Source organism: Gopherus flavomarginatus, chromosome 7 (genome assembly GCF_025201925.1).
Source record: "Gopherus flavomarginatus isolate rGopFla2 chromosome 7, rGopFla2.mat.asm, whole genome shotgun sequence".
In the NCBI taxonomy this organism is placed as follows: domain Eukaryota; kingdom Metazoa; phylum Chordata; order Testudines; family Testudinidae; genus Gopherus; species Gopherus flavomarginatus.
The window spans coordinates 74,940,153-74,966,477 of NC_066623.1; the positions used below are offsets into that span (position 1 = coordinate 74,940,153).

The following is a 26,325-nucleotide window of genomic DNA, read 5'->3' on the forward strand; positions in this document are numbered from 1 at the left end:
TGTTGTTTATGAGCAAAGCTAAGAAAGAAAATAAATGTTTGTAGGGAATATCTTTGTTTATCTTAACTAGATTTCTCCTGTTTGCTTTATTTATTAAATTATTTCCCCTCTCACTCACCCCTACACAGATTCTTTGCCTTTGTAATTTATGTGGCTTTCTCAGTGGGTTTTAGAGAAAGAAAACAGTTTATTTATCCTGAATTTGTTGGGCCAGTAATCTAGTCACAAAAGCACAAGAACAATGAGCAAATGTTTAAAGGCTCAATAACTGATTCTTCTTAGAAAGATGTAGCAGCGAAGCAAGGAGAATTTCTTTTTAACACAAGCACATTCCTCAAGAGCACGGCTCATAAAAAAGTCACTTTTAGGAGAAGTGCTTTAGAATCAGCAATACATTCTCTATGTGTGCAATATGAAACAATACCCACAACAGCGTTCATACTTCCTTTTCCCCTGGCCTCAAATTTATCATACTTAACTGTGTTCCTGTTTAGTAATGGCTTCCCTTAAAATGTTTACACTGTTCACTACAAATCATTAGAAACACAGTGCACTACAAGCTCTGGAGTTTGATCCAGACACCTACCACCCTATTAGCTACAGGCTAGCGAAGTACTTCAGGAAGGACTTTTTACCAGACATGGGCTCCATTTTATCAGGACAAGATAATCCACCACTTGATTGGGTGGGAGATGTCAGCAGGTCCAGCTGGAAGGCTGCTGACGTGGCTGGAGGTTTGAATTGTGTGTCAAGTTTAAAAAAACACCACCACCACATAAACTTACCAATAATGTGTAGCTTTTACTAGTACTTGTTTTCTATAGCAAGGTGAAAGCGAATTATTCTTCTCTGGGCCTTCTGATGCATTAACTTGCACACTACAATCTTCTTCCTCCTCCTCACAAAAGCTACTTCATCTGGAGGCTGGGGATAACTTGATAAACCATTGCAAGCTACTGGCTACTTTAAGCTGTCCTGGATCATATCTACCTACTTTAGAGGCTTTCATCAGTACATTAATATCTGGCTACTTAATCATTCATTATTTGTTTCAGAAAACAATTACTGCTCTGTATCAGGGGGTAGCCGTGTTAGTCTGGATCTGTAAAAGCAGCAAAGAATCCTGTGGCACCTTATAGACTAACAGACATTTTGGAGCATGAGCTTTCGTGGGTGAATACCCACTTCGTCGGATGCATGTATTTCCATTACATGCATAAATTTACATTACATGCATCCGACGAAGTGGGTATTCACCCACGAAAGCTCATGCTCCAAAACGTCTGTTAGTCTATAAGGTGCCACAGGATTCTTTGCTGCAATTACTGCTCTGTATTTTTAAGAGTTAAATTGCAGCGGCTGGGCATCTATACTGTCCTTTCTATGCATAAAAGTTCCTCTTCCTCACATTAACAGAAGTTCGACTCACATATTGATGGGAGAATAGATCCTTATGTAATTAATTTTCTTTTTTTTTCTTATCATTGCAATTATGTTTCTTTCCATCTCAAGACCATATGGATCTGAAGCTTTGCAATCACACCCACTGAATGAGCTGGAATTTCCACCTTGGTCACTGCCACAGTCCCTGACATACTCAAGTCAAATACAAGAAAAAGGTCTTAAGCACTTACTCTGACCTCCCTAGAGGCAACTTTCTCCTTCCTACTCAGAGAAATACTCTCTCTCACTCTTTCCCATTAATGTAGCTGAATCCCAAAACCGACAACAATTCATTGAGACGCAAATATAATACAAGAGAAGAAAACGGGTTATTTGAAAAACAGAACACTGCTTATTAAATTGACAGACTCTAAATGTGCAGCTGTAACTGAGAAGATCCTTGTTACAGTTTTCCTGCTTTCAAGCTCAGGATCACTATTTCCATCATAGAATCATAGGGTTAGAAGGGACAAAATAAAGCAGAGGGGAAAATAACAATATATTCTAAGCAGCATGGATAAGCCACTAAGTTTTTTATTATTTACACTTAGTTTAAAAACATACTCAGAGACACAAATGCAAAGATCTGCAACCTTGCTCGGGCTTTTTTCAGGAAGCCTGTGGAATCTGTCAGGATTTATATATTTTAAATATATGTAAATGTGCACTTTACAGAAAGAGGTCAGCGTTATCACTGGAAATTTACTCGAACAATATAGTCACTTCAGTCTGTCCACATGAAGCTATCAGCATAGCCATGAACATGCATGCTACAATCTCCTTTCTGGCAAAAGTTACTTCATCTAGAGTTCAGGACTATCAAAACAGAGAAAATCAAAGCTACTGGATAGCAAGTTACAGACATTTATATTAAGCAGAACAGAAAGATGGCTTTGGTCTTCTACAGCACAGCTGGAAAGCACACATGTGGGTCTGTTGTCATTTTTATGTTATAAACTATCCACTGGTCCCAGGATACCAGCAGAGACTATGTTTCATGAACCAGAATGGATAAAGGAAGGCTATTTACCTTACAGTAACTGGAGCAGGCAGTAACTGTATAATGAAATTAACTAGATGATTGGGTGGGAAAAGATTGACCTTTGCTTGTTGTTTTCAGATCAATCTTTGGGCAGGTGAAGAGGCTTCACAAAACTGTATGATTGCTAATAATGTATGTAGCAGATGTAGTCAGTGAATGCAACGTCCTTCCAGCGACAGGGCTTGCCTTAGAGACAAGCAAAACAGGTAACTTCAAGGTAGTCAGACAAACTTTACTGGAACAAACTCTCCCATCTCTACATTTTAGAGATCAGCAGGGTCTAATGTGGTTGGGCCACCAAAAGATTTAAGGCTGATCTTGTTTGTTGGCAAATACTGTAATGTGCTGCTGAGACCAGGTTTATGCTACAGACTTTTGCCGGCAGAGCTATATCTGTCAGGGATGTGAAGAGGTGTGGTTCTCTAACCAACATGGCTGTGTTGGCAGAAGCCAGTAGTATAGATGCAGTAATGCCAGCAAAACTGTACTCTACTATACTAGTACAAAGTGCAGCTTCTGGTATTGCTGCATGCGTATTAGGAACAGTTTGCCAGTACAGTATATTGGTATTTCCATATCAGTAAAGTACTCCTAGTGTAGACGTAGTCTGATTGCTGCCAAGCCACCCTAATCCTGTTTGTGAGATCTCTGATTGTTGTATTATTGCTCTCTCCAGGCTTCCATGCACAATGCAAATAAAATAGTCCATAATTAATGGAACTCTCTGTGTTGCCAGTGCTGCTATTCTTCACAAGAGAGAGAGCTGCATTTTAATTCCTATCTGTTTATATTGTGCTTTGGGATAGAAGATGATGTATAAATTCAAGTTATTACTGACCTTATAAAAATCCACTAGATGTTAAATATTGGATCCTTTGGGTTTATACCAAACAGATACTGATTCTGTGAAAAGTCCAAATGAGATCTCAATTCATTGGGGATGAAATTATCCTGAGCTGAGGGTCAGTAAAAATCCTATGGACCACTTCATATTCATTAAAACCTATTTTCAGGCAAGCCTGGTCCAATGGACCAGATTTCACCCCCTCTGAGTTTTTTCACTGAAAACAAAGAGTAATCATTTCCACTGTCAGAACTGCCAACTCCAAGCGTTCAAAAATCATGGCCTGAAGAAAACATAAGATTGACTTAAAATCTCCATTCATCCGTTGGCTTCTTTTTATTTGCCTTTTGGTTTTTGAATCTTTAGGGTGCACTTGGCTCACATTTTCAAGTTTTTCTCAACAACTATCAGGACTAGGAGCTTACTCTTTTTTAAATGAAGGCTGAGAGCCTCATATTTTCACAAGACTCCAGGAGCTGGAACTTGGAGGAAACACTAAATACCACAGGACTTGGAATAAAATCATGAAGCTAGCAACAATAAAATATCTAAATCAGCAATTCTCAAACTTAATTGCACTGCGACCCCATTCTGACCACAAAAATTACTACATAATTGCAGCTATTTAAGAAGATAAGAACGGCCATACTGGGTCAGACCAAAGGTCCATCTAGTCCAGTATCTTGTCTTCTGACAGTGACCAATGCCAAGTACCCTAGAGGGAATGAACAGAACAGGTAAACATCAAGTGATCCATCCTCTGTCATCTATTCCCAGCTTCTGGCAAACAGAGGCTAGGGACACCATCACTGCCCAGTCTGGCTAATAGCCATTGACTATACTGGGCTAGATGGACCTTTGGTCTGATCCAGTATGGCTGTTCTTATGTTTTTAAAATAGCTGCAATCATGAAATTTATGATTTTTTAAATCCTATGACCGTGAAATTGACCAAAATGGACAGTGAATTTGGTAGGCCATAGTTATATTGATGCCCATTTTAAGACCCCTTTACACAGCCAGAGCAGCGGTTTAAATGGGCACTAGTGTAAATAAGAATCAGACTGAGTCTGGATAGCTATAGTTTCATGAAATATGAATATCCTATTTCCCTCACTTCTGTTCAGGCAATGGGGAACTTGCCTCTGTTTGTGATTTGTCTTCCTGTCCCTATGTTTTTAAGATAATGTTAAAATTCAGGGTGTCTGATTATATTACAATAAAATAAATCTTTTTCTAATTTACTCTCAGTGCTGTTATAATCTTGGCCTTCAAAACATCCTCTGGCAAGGAATTCCACAGGTAACTGCATTGTGTGAAGAATACTTCCTTTTGTCTGTTTTAAACCTGTTGCCTATTAATTTAATTTGGTGACCCTTAGTTCTTGTGTTATGAGGAGTAAATAACACTTCCTTATTTACTTTCTCCACACCAGTCAGGATTTTATAGACCTCGATCATATCCCTCCTTAGTTGTTTCTTTTCCAAGCTGAAAAGTCCCAGTCTTATTAATCTCTCCTCAGTTCCATATCCCTAATAATTTTTGTTGCCCTTTTCTGAACCTTTTCCAATTCCAACTCCAACATATCTTTTCTGAGATGAGGCAACCACATCTGCATACAGTATTCAAGATATGGGTGTACCATGGATTTATATAGAGACAATATGATATTTTCTGTCATAGTATCTATCCCTTTCTTAAGGATTCAAAAGATTCTGTTCGCTTTTTTGACTGCTGCTACACATTGAGTGGATGTTTTTAGAGAACAATCCACAATGACGCCAAGATCTTTTTCTTGAGTGGTAACAGCTAATTTAGACTTCATCATTTTATATGAATAGTTGGAATTATGTTTTCCAATGTGCATTACTTTGCATTTATCAACATTGAATTTCATCTGCCATTTTGTTTCCCAGTCACCCAGTTTTGTGAGATCCTTTTGTAGCTCTTCAGTCTGCCTGTGACTTGAGTTGTTTTGTACCACCTGCAAATTTTACCATCTTACTCCCTTTTTCCAGATCATTTATGAATATGTTGAATAGATCTGGTCCCAGTACAGTTCCCTGGGGGACACCACTATTTACCTCTCTCCATTCTGAAAACTGACCATTTATTCCTATCCTTTGTTTCCTATCCTTTAATCAGATACTGATCCATGAGAGGACCTTCCCTCTTATCCCATAACAGCTTACTTTGCATAAGAGCCTTTGGTGAGGGACCTTGTCAAAAGTTTTCTGAAAATCTAAAATACACTATATCCACTGGATTCCCCTTATTCACATTATTTCCCTTTACAAAAATCATGTTGACTCTTCCCCAACAAATTATGTTCATCTATGTGTATGACAATTTTGTTCTTTAATATAGTTTCAACCAGTTTGCCTGGTATTGTAATCAGGCTTACCGGCTGTAATTGCTAGGATAACCCCTGGAGGCCTTTTTAAAAAACTGGCATCACATTAGCTATCCTCCAGTCATTTGCTACAGAAGCTGATTTAAATGATAGGTTACGGACTGCAAAACTCTTGGGTGAATACCATCTGGTCCTGGTGACTTATTATTGTTTAGTTTATTAAACCTCCTTTAATGATACCTCAATCTGGGACAGTTCCTCAGATTTGTCACCTAAAAAGAATTGCTCAGGTTTGGGAATCTCCCTCACATGCTCAGTCATGAAGACCAATGCAAATAATTAATTTAGTTTCTCCACAATGGCTTTATCATCCCTGAGTGCTCCTTTATCATCTCAGTTGTCCAGTGGCCCCACTCTTTGTTTCACGAGATTCCTGCTTATGATGTAATGAAATTTTTTTTTGCTATTAGCTTTTTAGTCTTTGGCTAGCTGTTCTTCAAATTCTTTTTGGTCTTCCTAATTATATTTTTTCACTTCGTTTGCCAGAGTTTATGCTCCTTTCTATTTTCCTCACTAGGATTTAACTTCCACTTTTTAAAGGATGCTTTTTTGTCTCTCATTGCTTCTTTTACTTTGCTGTTTAGCCATGGTGGCACTTTTTTGGTTCTCTTACTATGTTTTTTAATTTGGGGTATACATATAAGTTGAGCATCTATTAGGGTGCCTTTAAAAAGTTTACATGAAGCTTGCAGGGATTTCACTTTTGGCACTATACCTTTTAATTTCTGTTTAACTAACTTCCTCATTTTTGTGGCGATCCCCTTTCTGAAATTAAATGCTACACTGTTGGGCTGCTGTGGTGTTTTCCTCACCACCGGGATGTTAAATATAATTATATTATGGTGACTATTACCAAGCGGTCCAGTTCACCTCTTGGACCAGATTGTGTGCTCCATTTAGGACTAAATCAAGAATTGCCTCTCCCTCCTGTGGGTTCCAGGACCAGCTGCTCCAAGAAACAATCATTTGATGTGTCAAGAAACTTCATCTCTGGATCCTGTCCTGAGATGACATGTACCCAGTTAATACGGGGATAGTTGAAATCCCCCATTATTATTGGGCTTTTATTTTTATAGCCTCACTAATCTTCCTGAGCAGTCACTATCACCATCGGGGTGGTCAGTAATATATCCCTACTGCTATATTCTTATTAAGAGAGCATGGAATTCCTATCCATAGAGATTCTATGGAACAGTTTGGTTATGCTTTCACATATAGTGCCACTCCTCCACTAGCACAACCTGTTCTGTCCTTCCGATATATTTTGTACCCTGGTATTACTGTGTCCCATTGATTATCCTCATTCCACCAACTTTCTGTGATGCCTCTTGTATCAATGGCCTCATTTAATACGAGGCACTCTAGTTCGCCCATCTTATTATTTAGCCTTCTATCGCCGGTATATAAGCACTTTAAAAACTTGTCACTTTTTAGCTGTCTACCATTACATGATGTAATTGAATGGGACTCTCTTTCATTTGACTGTGTTTCATCAGATTCTACCCATATTTTATCATCTTCCATCCTCTTCTCCTTACTAGAACATAGAGAATCTCCTTTAATAGATCCTCCTCTAAGGGATATCTCTGTCTGAACCACATACTTCTCTGCACCTGTCAGCTTTTCCCTGGCCCGTAGTTTAAAAACTGATCTATGACCTTTTTAATTTTAAGTGCCAGCAATCTGGTTCCATTTTGGTTTAGATGGAACCCATCCTTCCTGTATAGGCTCCCCCCTTCCCAAAAGTTTCCCCAGTTCCTAATAAATCTAAACTCCTCCTCCCTACACCATTGTCTCATCCACACATTGAGACCCTGCAGTTCTTCCTGTCTAACTATCCCTTTACATGGAACTGGAAGCATTTCAGAGAATGCTACCATGGAGATCACGGACTTCAATCTCTTATTTAGCTGCCTAAATTTGGCCAGGACCTCTCTTCTACGCTTCCCTATGTCATTGGTACCTACATGTACCATGACCACCGGCTCCTCCTCAGCACTACACATAAGTCTGTCTAGATGTCTCAAGAGATCTGCAACCTTCGCACCAGGCAGGCAAGTCACCATGCGGTTCTCCTGGTCATCGCAAATCTAGCTATCTATGTTTCTAAAGATCAAATCCCCCATAACTAATACCTGTCTCTTCCTAATATCTGGAGTTCCCTCCCCCGGAGAGGTACCCTAAGTGCAGGAGAATACCACAACGTCATCTGGAAGGAGGGTCCCAAGTATGGGATTGTTTCCCTCTGCTCCACTTCGATGTTCTCCTTCCCTGAGACTGTCATCCTCCTCAACAGCATAGAGGCTGTCAAACTAGGGGTGGGACCATTCTACTCCCTCACTCTAAGCCCCCTTTTATGCTCCTAGAATGGAATAAAGGGGTCCTAGTGTAAATGAGAATCAGGACCTTAGAAGAAGTTAGTATGAAAACAATCACCATTAAAAAGATGAATTACAAGGTTTAATATCTTCATCTCAGTGATAATCCTCCTTAACACCACTAACAATAAAATGGATACATCAAACAGGAACTTTCTCTTATTTGTCAAAGCTAAGAAAATTCTTTGTTACCAACATCTAACAGACTATAGCATTGAGTAACTATTTTGTGACCAACAGGCAGTATTAAGTACATTGTAATGTAAGAGCTCCATGCAACAGCTCTTCAGCTGGACAAGGTGGAAAATACTTACAACTTTTTAAAGCAATATTTAAACCATTCGAATTTTCTAAATAATTAAACAAATAATGCCTCTAAATACTTCCTGATAATAAGAATAGAAGAATGATGAAAGTTTTCCCTATATTATCACCTTCTAAAGGAAGTGTATTATTTTACAGCACCTCTCTGATGTTGTTATTAATTAGCACCTGAAAACCAGTCACACAATGCTGTTATTATTTTGCCTCCTGACACTCTGGGAAGTCAGGATATTAGCAAAACATTCTGACACACTGGAAAGTTTTAAAAGAGCACTGGACTTGTTCTATACTAAAGCAGCACTCTATGGGGCTTCTCTCTCTTACAAAATACGATCATGTTCACACATGATTGAGAAGAGCTGGGTTAGCTGACACAATGCTGTCCAGGTCTGACTGATCCCAGCAGGGTTTCATCATGATTAGCTGAATACAATTTGTTCTGGTCTACACTGACTGGTTAGTTTTGGTCTGTTCTGTGTCAGAGAACTTGAATCTCCACAGTGGTGTTTGAACACAATAACATTTTGTGAAGTAGACAAGGCTGAAAAAAGCCCCTCAGGTTGCTCTTCTTGGCTGCACAGACTGTAGTTCACAGACAGAAGCATTGAGAGCTGAACTACAGCTGACATTTTATTCTTCTCATTAGAAAATTTCCACGGCTTGCCATTGATAACACTAGAGAACGTGGCAACAAATAGGAAAATGACCTTGAAATAAGTGTTCATGCTAAAGGCAAAGATCTACAGCAATTCAGTAGTTGAGCTATAATGGAGGTACCAGTGAAAAGGGGTTTTGCAGTTGCTTCTCAAGAGTTAAAATCTGATTGCTCCTTCTCAGATGAGGGGCCTCCCTCCTCTCATCACAAAGATTCTTCTGTGGCATATACACAGGCTTAGGACTTGATTGAAGCTGTTGCTTGTTTCAATCTGCTCCCTGTACACACTAACACCTTGTGGACTTTTTTTACTTAGGAACAAAGACGGGGGGCTTAACCTTTCTGCAGCGTGAATATTGGAAGCTGTATCACAGATTACATGCTGTAATAGACACCTGGCTAAATCCCTACAGAGGATTATGGCTTGGATTTTCAAACTGGTGAAGGCTGCAGAGGTCAAGCAGGCCAAGATTTTAAGAAAGAGCAAAATAAATTCTCAAGAAGCCAGTCACAGAAGCTGATTTTTATACTGCTGTCTCCAAGTAGTTAGCTCGGATATACTAGACAAGGAATAAATATAGACTGAATCAAGCAAGACTTAAAGTCAGATCCTGTAGTAAAATATTGCATTAAAATAAATAATAGGATAGTCATTATTTATTACTTTCCCGAAAGGTCATCACAAGAGAAAGACATTAAGTACCATGCTGTACCTAGTGGATGATTAATTACTTAATTAATAGCAACAATTGCACTTATGCAGCACTTTACATCTTCAAAGTGACTATAAACATAGATAATATTTTCAGTTTTATAGTGCTAGATTATGATACCTTCACTCAGGCTGCAAGGTACATTACTCAATGAGGTAGTGCTCAATGTGACTACCCATCATGCCTTACATTTTCAAAGCACCCTGCAAACATTAGCTAGTTGATAGCACACTAGTGAATGCGTGTCATGAGCTTTCACGAGGAAAAGCGCTATTTAAGTGCTAAGAATTATTGTTGATATTATGAGAACAGGGATGGTTATAGATAAGAGCACTTCAGCATCAATAACCTTTTAAACATTGCCTTGGTTGTCAGCATTTTAAGTTAAAGTGATTTAAGTATTAGAATCTCAATGGAGGATTGATGCTGTTCCACAGAGCTCCCAAGTGAGAAGGATTTGGAGGGTCAGACAAACACTTTGAACTTTGAGCCACAAGCTGAGCCACATGAATTCTTCAAAACCAGGGGAAAAGGAAGTTTCTACATCAATAGCTTCTACAGAGATTTTAAAAGATTAAACTAGGGAAGACTGGTTTGCAAAATATTAATAGTAATACTTATCACCTCCATGCACTTTTTATCTTCAAATTGTATTACAAACTAAGGCTCTAATCTTACAGTGGAATCCATGTGGGTAGGTCCGGGAGGAGGGTAGATATTAAACATATTTAGGTGCCTAAAGATCTGGCCCTTGGGGCCTACATCCTGCAATATTTAACTAATTAATCCTCATAACACCCCTGACCTCTGTGAGGTAAATGTTATTGTGTGATACAAGCAAATACGTCTTATGCCAAATTTACATAGGAAGGAGAAAGAAGTAAAGAGATTAAAATCAATGGAAACTAAGGAGCACACATCACCTTGCAGGTTGAAGTCTGCATCTTTCCAGATTAGATCCTAATGATTTGCCCAATGCCATTCAGTCGGAAGCATTCCTGGCTCCACTGGCCACTAGACCATGCCTCTCTTGAATATTATGGGCCACAGATATAGCAACAACCTTTTAATGTTTGTGTTTCCATTTAAAAAGATTAAATATATTTCCCTCCCATTGTGCCTATTCTGCAATGCTAAATAGTAACTAAGGGTTCTAGTTTGTCAGGAGATAAGACAGAGCAAATGTTAATTGAGCGAGTATCTTGTTCAGTCTGAGTCTGCTTAGACTTCTGAAAACTTCTAGTTCACACCAGGCATACTCAGAAATTTAATACAGATTAGTAGTGTTACTCCCACATTAATATACATCATCACACTAGCATAGCCACTTTGTGCCTGTCTGTACATTCTCTGGTTTTAGCTACTTTAATTGCACTTCTATCTTTAAAAAACCCATGGATAATACATTTTGACACACTTTTCAAGTCACTTGATTAGACAAAGAGACTATTTCACTCCCAGGTCTCTAGCTGCTTTCTCAGACACAGCCTACTCATTCTGAGTGGATTGTACTGCGTGTAGCAGTGCTAACTTTTACTTGGCAACCTTGCTCATGCTATTCCAGCTATGATTTGTCACTTGGTGATTTTGGAATTATCGGTGCCTTTTAACAAATCTACTGGGACTAATACAGATCCTGTTATGCTCTTTTCTGTTCCTTGAAGAATGAATTATTTGCCTTTTCCTTTTGTATCAGCAAGTATCTGAGATTATCATTATTAACGTTTATATTGGGGCAATGCCTAGAGGCCAATAAGACTGGGATCCTATTGGTAGGTGCTGCCAAACATATGTCTCAACCGTGTCAAGAAAATCATCTATGATTTCTCTGGTTCCTCTGTCTAGTGCAGGGGTAGGCAACCTATGGCACGCGTGCTGAAGGCAGCATGTAAACTGATTTTCAGTAGTACTCACACTGCCCAGGTCCTGGCCACTGGTCTGGGGGAGGCTCCACATTTTAATTCAATTTTAAATGAAGCTTCTTAAACATTTTAAAAACCTTATTTATTTTACATACAATAGTTTAGTTATACATTATAAACTTAGATAAAGAGACCTTCTAAAAATGTTAAAATGTATTACTGGCATGAGAAACCTTAAATTAGAGTGAATAAATTAAGACTTGGCAACACCACTTATGAAAGGTTGCCAACTCCCGGTCTAGTGTTTAAGTTTGAGTAACCAAAGTAACAGAATCATAGAAATGTAGGGCTAAAGGGGAACATGAGAAGCCATAAAGTCCCGACTCCTGCACTGTGGCAGGACTAAGTAAACCTAGATCATTCCTGACAAGTGTTTGTCCAAGCTGTTTTTAAAAACCTCCAAAGATGAGGATTCCATCAACTCCCTTAGCAGCCTATTCCAGAGCTTAATTACCCTTATAGCCAGAAAGCTTTTCCTAATATCTAACCTAAATCTTCCTTGATGCAGATTAAGCCCATATCTTCTTGGCCTACCTTCAGTGGACACAGAGAACAATTGATCACAATTGATTTATAGCAGCCCTTAACATATTTGAATACTTATCAGGTACCCTCTCAGTCTTCTTTTCTCAAGACCAAATATGCCCAGTTTTGGTTTTTTTAACCCTTCTTCATTTTTGTTGATCACCTTTGGACTCTCCAATTTATCCTCATCTTTCTTAAAGTGTAGTGCCCCAAAATGGACAATGTTCCAGCTAAAGTGCCAAGCAGAGCAGGACAGTTACCTCCCATGTCTTACATAAGACAAGCCTGTTAATATACATCAATGATATTAGCTTTTTCTCAACTGCATCAGATTGTTGATTCATACTCAATTTGTGATCCACTATACCCTGCCCCCAGATTCTTTTCAGTGGTACTACCTAGCCAGATAAAGATAGGTATTATGTTTGCTCTTCTCCATTCTTCTGAGATCTCACCTATCCTCCAGGAGTTCTCAAAGATAATTGCTAATGGTTCCAAGATTGCTTCAGCTCATTTCTTAAGTACCCTAGAAAGAATTTCATCTGGCCCTGCTGATTTAAATACATCTAAATATTCTCTAACCTGTTCTTTCTTTATTTTGGCTTGCATTCCTTCTCCCTTGTTGTTGATATTGTGTTGACCTTTCTAGTAAAGGCTGAAGTAAAATATGCATTAAAACTTCAGCTTTCATCATGTCATCTGTTATTAGCTCCAGGGCCGGCTCCAGGCTCCAGCACACCAAGTGCGTGCTTGGGGCGGCATGCCGCGGGGGGCGCTCTGCCAGTTGCCGGGAGGATGGCAGGTGGCTCCAGTGGACCTCCCGCAGGCGTCCCTGCGGAGGGTCCGCGGCTCCAGTGGAGCATCCGCAGGCACGCCTGCGGGAGGTCCACCTGAGCCGCGGGACCAGTGGACCCTCCACAGCCACGTCTGCAGGAGATCCACCGGAGCTGTGGGACTGGCGAGCGGCAGAGCGCCCCCCGTGGCGTGCCGCTGTGCTTGGGGCAGCGAAATGGCTAGAGCCGGCCCTGATTAGCTCTCACTCTGAATCCACACTAAGTAGAGGACCTACACTTTCCTTCATCTTTCTCTTGCTCTTGATGTATTAAAAGAACCTCTTCTTATTGCCTTTTATGTATCTTGCTCGGAGTAACTTATTTTCTGCCTTAGCCTTTCTGATTTTGTTCCTACATGCTTGTACTATTCTTTTGTACTCCTACTTAGCAATTTGTCCATGTTTCCAATTTTTGTAGGATTTCATTTTGATTTTCAGGTCATTAAAGATGGAGCTATATTGGCCTCTTACTATTCTTCTTATCTTCCCTTTGCATTGGGATAGTTTGCAGTTCCTTTAATACTGTCTCCTTGAGAAACTGCCAGCTGTCCTGAACTTCTTTTTCCCTTAGATTTTCTTTCCATGGGACTGTACCTACCAGTTTTCTGAATTTGTTTAAAGTCTGCTTTTTTGAAGTCCATTGTCCTATTCTGTTGCTCCTTTGTTTCCTTAGAATAATGAAATCTATCATTTCATGATCACTTTCACTCAAATTGCCTTCTGCCTTCAGATTTTCTGCCAATTTCTCCCCATTGGGCAGAATCAAATCTAAAATGGCCATCACCCTGATTACTTCTTCCACTTTTTGGATCAAAATATTGTTCCCAATATGTTCTAAGAACCCTACTGGAAATGTTGTGTTTTGCCATATTATTTTTCCAACAGATGTCTGGATAGTTAAAGTCCCCCACTACTACAAGAACTTGTTTTTGGAATATTTCTAATATTTATTCTAGAAATGCCTCCTCCACCTCCTCTTCCTGATTTGGTGGTCTATAGTAGATCCCTCCCAAGACATCACCTCTATTTTTACCCCTTTTATCTTTACCCAGAGATTCTCAACTGGTCTGCCTTCCACTTCCATCTGAACTTCAGAACAAGTCTATATATCCTTGATATACAATGCAACACCTCCCTTTTCACCCTGTCTACTCTTCCTGAATAAGTTATACCCCTCTATACCAATATTCTTGTCATGAGACTTATCCCACCAACTCTCTGTGATGCCAGTTAAGTCATATTTATCTTATGTACTAATACTTCCAGTTCTTCCTGTTTATTCCCCCTACTCCTTGCATTTGTGTATAGACATCTAAGATGTTGAGCAGATTATCCCTATTTTTGCTCATACGGGACACAATATTATTGTCTGTCTGTACATTAGCATCTGTGATGGGGAAGCCAATCCTTCTACTGGTGCATTTATTAAACCAAAGAGCAGTGGATATTGATCTCTATTGTTATGCAGTTTTCTTTAACATATTTTTGTCTGAATAACTTTCTCAGCCATTCTGTAGGAATGTTGGCAAGGAGATGAAGGAGGTCTTGGTGAATTCTTAAAATTCTGCAGTGGAAAACTGGTTCCTTTGTCGCTTATAAGAATGTCTGGTATTCCTTGCTTTACATTTTTTGATTGGATACAAATAGTCACAGTACTCATGTCTTGTTAATTTTACAAATATCCATGATTTAGAATGATAATTAACAGGAAACAGCCCAGAGCACCTCCTACACCCAAAACTCCTCATCCCCAGCCTCACCCCAGAACTCGTACCCCCAAACAGAGCCCTCACCCCTTCCGACACCCCAACCCCAATTTTGTGAGCATGTATGGCCCACCATACAATTTCAATTCCCCAATGTGGCCCTTGGGCCAAGAATTCCCCCCCCCCCCGATCTAGAACAATGCAATTGGCAGGAATCAATATGAGCACATAGCAGAAGCAGCAACAGAGAGAGCAGGAAGCAGAGCTGATGCAGGCAGCAATATTACTGAGAGATGATCTCAGTATTGGAAGAGGGAACTGGAACATTGGAGGAAGTACTGAAAAAAAAATTTTTTTTCCCTAAAAAAACAGTGTTCTCTGTGTACTGGATTCAGATTATTTGATAAACAATAAAAGTCTAAGGATGAGAAAAAAAACAGAGAAATCTTTTGGGGAATGCGGAATGAATAGGAGATGGAAGTAACAGAAATGGAAGGGTAAATAACTAGATTTAGGAGACAGCAGAAGGGTTCAGAATAGTAATGTACTTCATAGCATAGTCAATGAAGAAAAAAAGTAGGAAGAGAACATAAATAGAGAGTGGAGAATGAATGAGCTAGTTTGCCAGCAATCATTCTTGAAAAAGGGATGGCCTTAGTGTAGATTATTCTGTTCTGTTCTATTCTATCTTATATAGATTTTTACCAATGACTGAGCAGTTCACAGTGGTGCATTTAGCAATGTGACTAATATCTGTCATATGGTTCATTCTTTTGCTTATCCTCTCCTTAGGGGAAAAATATATGCAGAATGGAGTGTTTTGGTTTGGTAGAGTTTTTTATTATTATTTTAATGTACGTGCTGCTATATGTTATTGTAGAAGGAGAAGACAGGTTGAATAAATGCCCCTTGTTTTCTGAGCAGAGCATGCGGAGGTTTGTGATGGTCCTTAGTTCCTGGAAGAGTTCATTCCACCATCTTGGACCAGCTCCTGAGAAAGTTGTCTTCCAAATAGACAAGTTTTACCCTTACGATACAAAGTTCCATTGCGCCATGGTAGCAGAGTGGACCATGCCTCCCAGAGGTTTACATGGTCATTTAGATGCCCTGGGTTCAGGCCATTGAGCACCTTGAAAATAAGGACCTAGATCTTGAAGTTCACTCATTATCTATGGGAAGCCTGTGCAATGAGCAGAGGACAAGTTTGATGTGGTCAGAGTAACCTGTATTTCTAAAGAGATACAAAGTAGAGGCATATATATAAATATGTATAGCAATATGTATATAGCAACTTGGCTGGCACACTATGGTTAACAGCCAAACTTTTATGAAAGTGGCCAGGGCCTATGTTTTACCGCTGATGTGAAGGATGATTACAGTAAAGCGAGGGCACTTTAAACATTTGTTTCCATTTGAAAGGTATGGCTACCTTGAGTGATATAATGTGCCCACTACAACCTTTATTTGAGTAGGTCATTGTGCAACTAACTGGAAGAAAAGACTGATTTCCCCTTAAAGGGCTCCCTTATAGTAGATGGGGACAAATGGAGACAGTTTATCGGGATCAACAGGAAGCAATTGGAGCAGGTCTGGGCAAGGTCACTGCATTGCCCTTCCTGCTGACTGGAAGAGTGTGTATGGGAGAGGTATTTATAGCCTGTGCAGCAACGGAGTACCAGCAGTAGCATGGATTGCAGGCTTCCAGCGTTAGCAGCATCTACATGTGTAAGCAGCCTGCCAGCAATGCCAGATGCTTGCTTTTTGTAACCAAGTGGTGAGATCAGAAAGAGGGGAAAGCAATCCCCCTCTCCCAGCAGGTGGGGCCTGATCGAGAAGGAGAAGAAGTGGTCCCCCCACAAGCATGTGGGGTTGATTGGGGGTGGGTACTGTGGGCAGCATGGAGCATGAAGGGGAGGTGAACCCATCTGGAGACAGGAGACCCTTTTCCACATGTGAGTAGCAGGGTTGTCAGAGGACAAACCTGCCCTGTGCAGCGCAATGAGCATTAAGGACTGGGGAGGGAGGACAGGAATTAATTGACGTTATGTGTACTGTTACAACACGAGCTGTGTCAGCAGCAGTTCGGAAGTTACAAGGTGTTACAGGACAAGCAGAACAAGACCACAGGAATGAGGGACCACAGGAGGCAGAGTAGGAGACTGGCAAGAGACCTAACCACTGCTGGTGGGGGCGAGTTGGAATGACACAAACAAACACACACTCTTAATTGTTCCCACTAAAGACAAGCCCGTGTTAATAGATGCAAATAATATGAAGTAGAAAAAAATGGTTTTCAAAAAATACCCATTTAACCTTTATGCCGCTGGCTTATGTGCCGCTTTGGAATGTGATAATGTTCCTCTGAAGTGCTAATGACCCGTTAAATGACACCCCTTTAAAACTGTTTTACAGTACCTGGCACAGGTGTCAGCACTGGATGTGCATTGTTTTTGGCTTACAGATCAGGTACATGACAGTGAAGCAGCTAATATTCTGTGCAATTAGTATTTTGCATAATGTAATTATTTTACATATTTAATGAAGCCCAAAATATCTATATAGAACAGTACCACAGAGTTTACCATATTCCTATTAAGTTATGATTAATTGTATGTATATTGAAAACAGATTTTGAGGGCACATATTTAAAGTGGCTACACATGCAAAATATGTGTACGGCATATCCTTTTATCCCTGCAATATGAACATCTGCCCATAAAAATGGTTAACTGTGCGCTCAAGTGCCATTTATTGTGTAAAAGACTGTTTTGGGGGGCACAAATGCATTATATAATGGACTCACAGACATCAATGGGAAGAGTGTTTTTGTAAGGGCCGAGTGAGATCTACAGGATTTGAGTTCATAGGTTAGAAAACCTTCATATTTTCAAAGACAGACACAATGATTGTGGCCATAAACCATGGATCTGTGCTCCCAAAACAATCGTTTTCACCACAAACGTCCCTTGGATGCATCACTAGGATTTTGACCTTACTAAGGACTGTGAGATTTGACCCTACAGCATTTAGGTCTATTCTTCCTTACATATGCAAACATAACTCCTATAAGCACCAACAGAATTTATATGTGCACTGCTAGGGGAAGAAACCCAGTAATATCCATGCAAGCTGAATTCAGCTGTAAAGAATCCTAATTTTCTTCTCTGAATACCCTAATTTTCTCCCTCTGTATTGTGTGTTCAGCTTTTTTCTTTTCGGTACCTATGAATTTTTTTCTCTTTCTTAAAATGAAAGAAATCTAGAGACGCAGAATGCACTGTAGCTTGAAAGTACATCTCTTTTGCTGGTAGTTACATTATGTTATTTTACATAAATGTAATTCTGGGTATTATATATGCTTAGTGAAATATCTGTGAATTATCATGACAAAAATTATGCGTCATAATGCATCATACCAACCTATACTGCACTAAATGTTTATCTTGAACCCTTTGCATGCAATGAAACCAAACAATACCAACACTGATAAAACCCTGAGCCTTTTCAAAGATACATACTTTGTTTAAATATTCACCCTCAGGAAGCAGACTCTAGAATTTATTTTTCACTTCTTACTTCCACCAATTCATAAAATCCTATTTGCTTGCTTAAATGTGCAGCTACAAGTATTCATACATCTACTCTGCATAATCCGTGGGATACTAGATATAAATTACAGAAAGACAACGAACAGAAAGGCATGCAATCCTCCATGGTATTCACTAATGGCTGCTTGTGACAAGCCAGTGTCAGCCTTAATTTACTAATTTTTCTTGGGATGGTTCCTGCTTACTCAGTGGGAGGTTTTTAAGATTGCTAGGGAGGACTCATGAGTGGTGGCAACAGTGAGATGACTTATTTGTCAAATCTGATGCAAAACTGACAGAGAGACTTAAAAAATCCTAGAAGTGTCCCTCTACTTTAATTATTTATATTAAAAGAAAAGTGTCACCTCAAAATAAATGACCCAATCTAATACCCTCAGCAGACTGTACTCAATAGAGGACATCCAGTTCATAAGAGCACTACTGAATTAATAATGAATGAACACTTTACTAAACTGCACAAAGACATTCCTGAATACTCAAGATAAAAAAACAAACAGTTTCCCAAATCATAAGGTTCCTTCTCTTTGGGATTATTGAAGGTGGATTACTCATGACCATATACTGGGCCAAATTGGGCCACCCTTCCTCACACTGAATAGTACCTAGTACACACAGAGTCCTATTGATTTCAAGAGGACTCCTGCTTGTGTAGTATGGATGAATAAAAACGGTAACATTGGGTCATTATAAATCACTGGAAACCCTTTCCAGTCCATTCATTTTAGAAATAATATTAAAACATTCACTCTATAACTTTTAATCTGTAGCTCTCAAAATGTTTTACAAGGAGGTAAATATCATTACCCTAGATGTAGAGATGGGGAAATTGAGGCATGGAATGGTGATGTAGTTTGCACAGAGATAATCAGTGGCTGAGCCGAGAATGGAATCCAGATCTCCGGACTCCCATTCCAAGACCCTATGGGGCTGTTTCTTTTATGAACAAATATTGGTTTTTATTCTTTGTTAATTCTATTGCTAATTCCACAGAGAAGAGAAACTGCAGAACTAGCCAAGAAATGAAAGATGCTAAAAAGACAAAAGACGTTCTTTTCTTGTTGGGGATCTCTCAGCTGTGCTGCTGGGGCTGTCTGCATTTGTGGGCACTATTCATTCTACTCTGGTGTATTATTGATTCGGTGCCTGTCGATTATACGTAAAATCATATTTCTACAGCATCTATTATTTTATCTCGGATTCTTAACGTTAGTATTGTTCTGGCCAATTTCTGACCTGCTCCTATGCTACCAACATGTCTACTGACATTTTTAATAAACTTTAGAGCCGTGGATTAGCACTGAATGTCAAGCACCACAATTAGAATTGCTGATGTTATGCAGGAACACTGTTTTTTAATATAAAAAACTCTGTCTTCTTATTGCCACAAAATTCAGCACTTGTTTCTGTTGTATTTGATCATTTTTGTTGCAAAATTTCCATACTCTGAGGATCCTTATGTGTATATGAACCATTTAAACGGAGAAGGAAAGGTAACATAAATAAAACTGACAACTGTAAATGAAATGCAATTTCCTTTTCACTTCTCTTAAAATGTAAGGTAGATTATTTTGCCTCCACTTGTGTTTGTCTTGAGGATAAAATAAATATTGTTTTAATGAATCACAATGAACACCTCTATAATCTGGGATTTCCATAAAAACAAATTAAAAAAATTGTATCCCATCACCCAGACAAATGATCTCTTATTAGCATGCACAAAGAATAGTTTGCCATCTCTACATGTTTGGATTATAGAACACACAGTTTTCAATGGAACAAAGGCACTCATCAAATCCACATTAGATTACTGCAGAAAAGTGACTAATTTTAGTGAAAGAAAAGCAATTCAATATCCTTGGAGCAAGGATAACCAAACTTTGTGATACTTAGGAACACACTAGTAACTTTCCAAGAGCCTTTGAGAGGCATAGTTACATGTACATTCACATAGAAGTGTAATAAAAATAATAATTGCGCACCCTTGAAAAATTACTAAATTATAATATAGTAAAGACCTAAAACAAAACAGCTTGCACTAGTGATATGGTTGTATTTTGGAATACTGGTATAGAATTTTATATTCCTGGGTTGCTGTTTTTTTTTGTTTATATTATCCATTATGCTTATGAATAATTGGCTAACATTTAAAACACATGCAATTGTGAAAAATCCCATGGGCCAGAATGGGTGCTTAGCTGCTACAGAATCAGAAAGAATGAGAAAGAACCTCCCTTCTTATGCTTCCATGCAAAAACCAGGTATATCTGCAGTCCAGGTGTTTCTAAGTCCCTACTTGTACTCGAGGGCAGTGGTTCTCAAAGCCTGTCCACCGCTTGTTCAGGGAAAGCCCGTGGTGGGCCGGGCCGGTTTGTTTGTCTGCCGCATCCACAGGTTCGGCCAATCACAGCTCCCCTGGCCACAATTCACCACTCCAGGCCAATGGGGGCTGCGGGAAGCAGTATGGGCCGAGGGATGTGCTGGCCGCCCTTCCCACACCTCCCATTGGCCTGGAGCAGTGAACCGCGGCCAGTGGGAGCCGCAATAGACCAAAGCTGCAGACGCGGCAGGTAAACAAACTGGGCTGGCCCGCCAGGGGCTTTCCCTGAACAAGTGGCAGACCGGCTTTGAGAACCACTGCTCTAGGACACTAGCCCCCCTAGAAGGATAAGGTAAGAGTAGCAGGAGGAGGTGTGGATGTGACTAGACAAACAGGGCACTACATGTAGTCAGTTCCATGCTGCCTCCAATGATGGTTATGCCCCTTAGTAATGTCTACATTACTGGCTAAATCGGCACTGCTGCGATTGATGCAACGGTGTTGATTTGGCAGGTCTGGTGAAGACATACTAAGTTGACGGTAGAGCGTTCTCCCGTCAACATCTGTACTCCACCTTTCCAAGAGGCAGCAGCTATGTCAATGGACAATGTCCCCTTCTGGCTGGATAAGGCAGCTTTCTGATGCCAAAATGGTACAAAATTGGTATAACATGCTGGAAGTTCTGGGCCAATGTCTTTCTACCACTGCTCAGTAATTTAAACCAATATACTGTTATATAACATTTATTTCTGTAAAGTATTTTCGTTTGCATGAAAGGCGCTATATCAAATAAATTTGTATTGCACTGTATTTATGAGATTGAAAGTTGGCTGTTTGGAAAAGGGTTTGTTTTATTTATAAGGGAGCAAAATTAAAAGATGAAGGGAAAGACAAGCAAGCCTGTCTTTGGACCCATAAATTAGTCCTATACTATACTGTAAACCAAAACCTTGTGTGTCTTTCTTGGAAAATATGTCGCATTAACGGTTTATAAGTTATCTTTATACAGAGATACTTGTATTTAACCTCTAAGAACTAATACATTGCAACCCTAATAATCTGTTTTAAGAGTAAGAAGATGTGTAGATTTACTTCATGTTTATAACAACTCAGCATCTTTACATAGCATACAAAATAATCCTAATGAATGTGGACATCTGTGATCTGTTAATGCAGCAAACTTTAAAAGATTTATGGTCTTAATTGCTGCTAATTTTTGATAGGGCATCTACTATATATGCCTCACAGAAATCAATGTAAAAATATAACATTAGACCTAGTTGATGGCTGAAGTCAGCACAAACCCCAAGTCATCTCAAACAGATTTAAAATTCCTTCTGTGAATTTTATTCTGTCATCTGAAAACATGACATTTCAATAAACAATAATAAGTAATAAATAGTCATTCTATGGGAACATTGTGAACTGTAAAGGCTTGATAAACCATTAAAAACTTACATAAAAAGATACAAAGTTTTTAATTATCTGCAACTGTTATAACTGATATCAGCTTATTAAGGTGATTTTAAATAACTCAGCGATGTAACTTTACAATAAAAGCTGAAAAAATGTGTCTGTTACAGAAGCTATTTTAAAAAAATCTGCTGTTTCATTCCTACCTCCTTCTCAAAAACAAACATTTGTGTCTCCATCAACATATATCTATTCTTATTTATATATACTATAGAGATATAGATGTTGAGGTTAAAGTTGTAACTAGCGTTCTATAATTAAACCAATTCTTCCACTCCCTCACCTTTCTACCTGAACTTTCTCATGCAGGTTCTCTAGAGACCACACCCCTCCCACCCCAAATACTGAGATTAATCAGGCATGATATTTTGGAGACAAACATTTGAAAGCCAGGAAATTCAGAATCAAGATTCTGCAAAGAAGCTTCATCTCTGCTCTTGTATTAACTCCCATCTTCTCCCTATTTATTAGGAATCTCAGCAAGACTATGTGTTCAGAGAGGACTAGAAACTGACCAAATATCCAGATTTTGGTTTCTTCAAAATAAGAAACTGTTGACTTTTTCTTGTAACATTGCCAGCATATCAAAAGGAAGCTATTGTTAATCAGCAACCATGGTGAATATATGATGAGATATTCAAATATTTATCATATTGTAAAATGGTAGCATGCTAGAAAATACTTTTATTAGGTCTGTACGTTCTTGGTATTTCAGCAATCTGAAGGTTTTTACAATGAAATCCTGAAGTCCACATTGAGATTTAATTCATTGCTTACTCAAGCAAAAATCCATTAACATCCGTGGTCATTCTGACTGATGAAGAATTGAACTACTAAGGGCTCCAGGAGTTGTTCCATCATTTATGAGGGCCCATATCGTTTAGTGCCTAACGGTGAATTGCTGAATTTGCCAGTAGCGGATGTCCCCAGCATAGGGAGATTCTCAAGTGTCACACTGTCACTGTTGCATCTCCTATGCCAGTTCCCATTCCTACAGTTGGTACAGGGGGGTTGGTTGTGAGAAACGAGTTCTAACCGGGACTCTCCTGTGCCCTAATAATCCCCAACTGTTTTAATGGCCCTTACAGCAGTATGAACCTGGGGGACTGGCCTATCATAGAGTGTCTCAGAAGCAGAGGAGTACAAAGATGGCTAGTGCACCCTGGTCTTGACTCAGTATGATTTATTACTTTATAATTACTCACAGGAAGTTTGGGATTACCATAATCTTTAGCTGAGGAAATATGCTAAACACCTTCTTCCCCACACTCTGTTTCACAGTACACTCAGCCCCAAAAGAAACAAAAAATAAAATTATTTTCAGACTATTTAATCTCTGTTATTGTGATATCTTTTAGTTCGTTAAAAAAAATATCAAGGAAAAGCCCTAGAAATTGAAGCCTAGGTCAAACCGTAGGTCAAATATGAAGTGGATTATCATATTGAATGTTCACCTGTGTTATCCTGCCAGTGCCTGTGTTATCCTGTCAACTCAGGCAGACAGAGTCTATACAGAAAGCAGTCTTCTTGTCTCATGCACTGCCATGATGGCATCACTCGCATGTGCTGCTCTCTGAAGAGTCCGTGAGCATGCACTTTCCCATGCCTTGCAAAAGGGTGCTTAGCAGTGAGCCAGTAACAGAGTTGGAACTGAAATTAAAATTCAAGCAGCAGAAGCAACAAGAAAGCATACGCACAGAGAGGAGGAGGAGGGAGTCTGAGCCTGTACACATTTGGTATGGTTTCTCTACTGCTGGACAGTCAGATACCTTGTTCTAATTTAAGGTCTTACCCAACTTCTACTGAAGTCAGTGGGATGCTTTGCACTGACTTAAATGAAGTTGAATGGGGCCTCAGTGCTGCAAGGTGCGTACATAATGGCAGGATTCTTGGTAAGTGGGAAATCTTTTGGATAAGGGAGGTAACTAGTGCTAGGAGGGAAGATACAGTGCATGTGTTAAATAGGAGTGGGGAGGAGAACAGAGATCTACTGAATATCAATCCTTTAGTGGTACATAACCCTAAAGGTTAGAAGAATGATATACTGATAAAAGGTAATGTGTCCCTTAATTCATTGTAAATGAAGACATTTATCCCACTGCCTTATATAGCTTGGAATTTACTGGAATTTTACTTTATGTAAAATTAAGTATTCCTTATTATTCTATTTGCATTTTTAAAAAATCCACAAATGATCATGGATGAAATTTAAAATAATTCAGCAAAGTGTGTTTAATTAAAATATGAACAGACAAAATGTTCTGCAAATATAACTAGTACTCTGTTAGTTTGCTGGATGCAAATATTAGTAGAATAGATGCTAATGATGAATCTAAGCCATATTTTGGATATTAAATTTTCTGACCTTGTGAAATAATGAAAAATAATCATCCAACATAAAAAAGGGTCCTTGTAAAAATTTTATAGTATTCTAATAATAGCTTCAAATGCTTCCTCATATCTACTGTTTTGGAGCTCAGAACTTTTTAAAATAAGAGTGTGGACCCAGTACAGAAGAAAACGTAAAAGTCAAGAAAATGCGGAGAGAAATGTATGAGGGTATGTGTAATGTTTTTTTTTAAAACTGTAGCAGGAGGCCATACAAGGAAGGAGGCTGGGGAAGATTACATACAGCAGCTCTGCAATGAAGCAGCAAGGCTGAGTAGCTTTAGGGATAATACTGTTTTCCTTATACTGATAAAGTTCCTTGTTCAGTTTTAAATGAAAGTGATGCTCTACCATTGTCACATGACAGAATATAGCAGAAATTATATGAAGAAATGGGTCTGAACCAAAACACCAGATATTACTATGTCCAAACTGTGGGGAAGTTCAGATCTGAATCCAAATCTGGACTGAAAATTTACAGCTGGCTTCTCTCTCTATAATAGCTGAATGAAACCTCTGGATTTGAACATCCCTAAGTGTTGGGGAAGATTAGATCTACATCTGGACTGTTTTGCTTGTATTCATTTTTAGTTAAATGCTATTGGATACATTGGTGTAAATCTGACAATTTTTTTGACTTCACTGAATGAGTTCCACATTAGAGCTGGTAAAAAATAGTTAAAAATTCAGTGGAATGTTCATAATTGAAGATTTCTGGGGAGAGGGTTTTGTTGGAAAATAATTTTTCCTATGAAAAAAGTAGTCAAAAATTCAAATTTCAGAAAATTTCAACTGTCTCTACTTAACGCTGACATAGGTGCAAACAAGAACACAATTTGGTCTATAGTCTACACCAATGGCTCTCAAACTTTTTTACTGGTGACCCCTTTCAGATAGAAAGTCTCTGAGTGCCACCCCCCTTATAAATTAAAAACACTTTTTTATATATTTAACACCATTATAAATGCTGGAGGCAAAGCGGAGTTTGGGGCGGAGGTTGACAGCTCATGATCCCCCATGTAATAACCTCACTATCTCCTGAGGGGTCCCAACCCCCAGTTTGAGAACCCCCGGTCTACACTGTCCTTTAGCACTCAGAACTTCTACTGATACCAGTGAACTAACATCAACACTACTAACATCATTTGGAATTCCGTTTGTGGAAGGACTATAGAATAGGTTCCTCAATGTGTAAAACTTCATGGACAGTGGATCAGAACTCAAAAGGAGTCATTTTCAATTACAGTAAATAGGAGGTGCATATTGAAAAATGCTGCAGCAACTCCTGTGCCCCCAAAAAACTAAGGCCCAAATTGTGAATCCCCTGTTCACAACAGTGAGCATTAACTCACAGGAGTAGCCTCATTGAAATCAATGGAGCTACTCCTGTGAGCAACCAGTGTGAACAGGGGGTGATAGTATTCACAAATCTAGTACGGGCTCAGTTGTCTAAGCTTGATATTCACATTTGCTCATTGCAATGCAGGTTTTAGCCAGTACAACCTGTGTTCATGGATATTTACAGTTGCACTCATGCCCTTTTTTGAAGGTTTAGCCTGAAAAGAAAGTTATTGGGAAAGAGTAGAATGAGGTTCCGGAACATAATAGTGATAACTGTAAGCAACTTTGGCTAAGATTAAACTAGAGAGGTGATAATGGTATGAAGCTGAAAAGGGAAGGTGTGAAGAATTGAGGGGGTGAGAAAAAGGCAAAAAAGGACAGAAGTTTTAAAAACAAGGGAAA

General features: G+C 39.1%; 1 protein-coding gene across 4 annotated transcripts in view; it reads right to left on the reverse strand.

Annotated features, from left to right (window-relative positions):
• The window catches only part of NTNG1 (netrin G1), a 209,142-nt gene that overhangs the window by 125,018 nt on the left and 57,799 nt on the right, over positions 1 to 26,325 (reverse strand). The window lies entirely within an intron of this gene.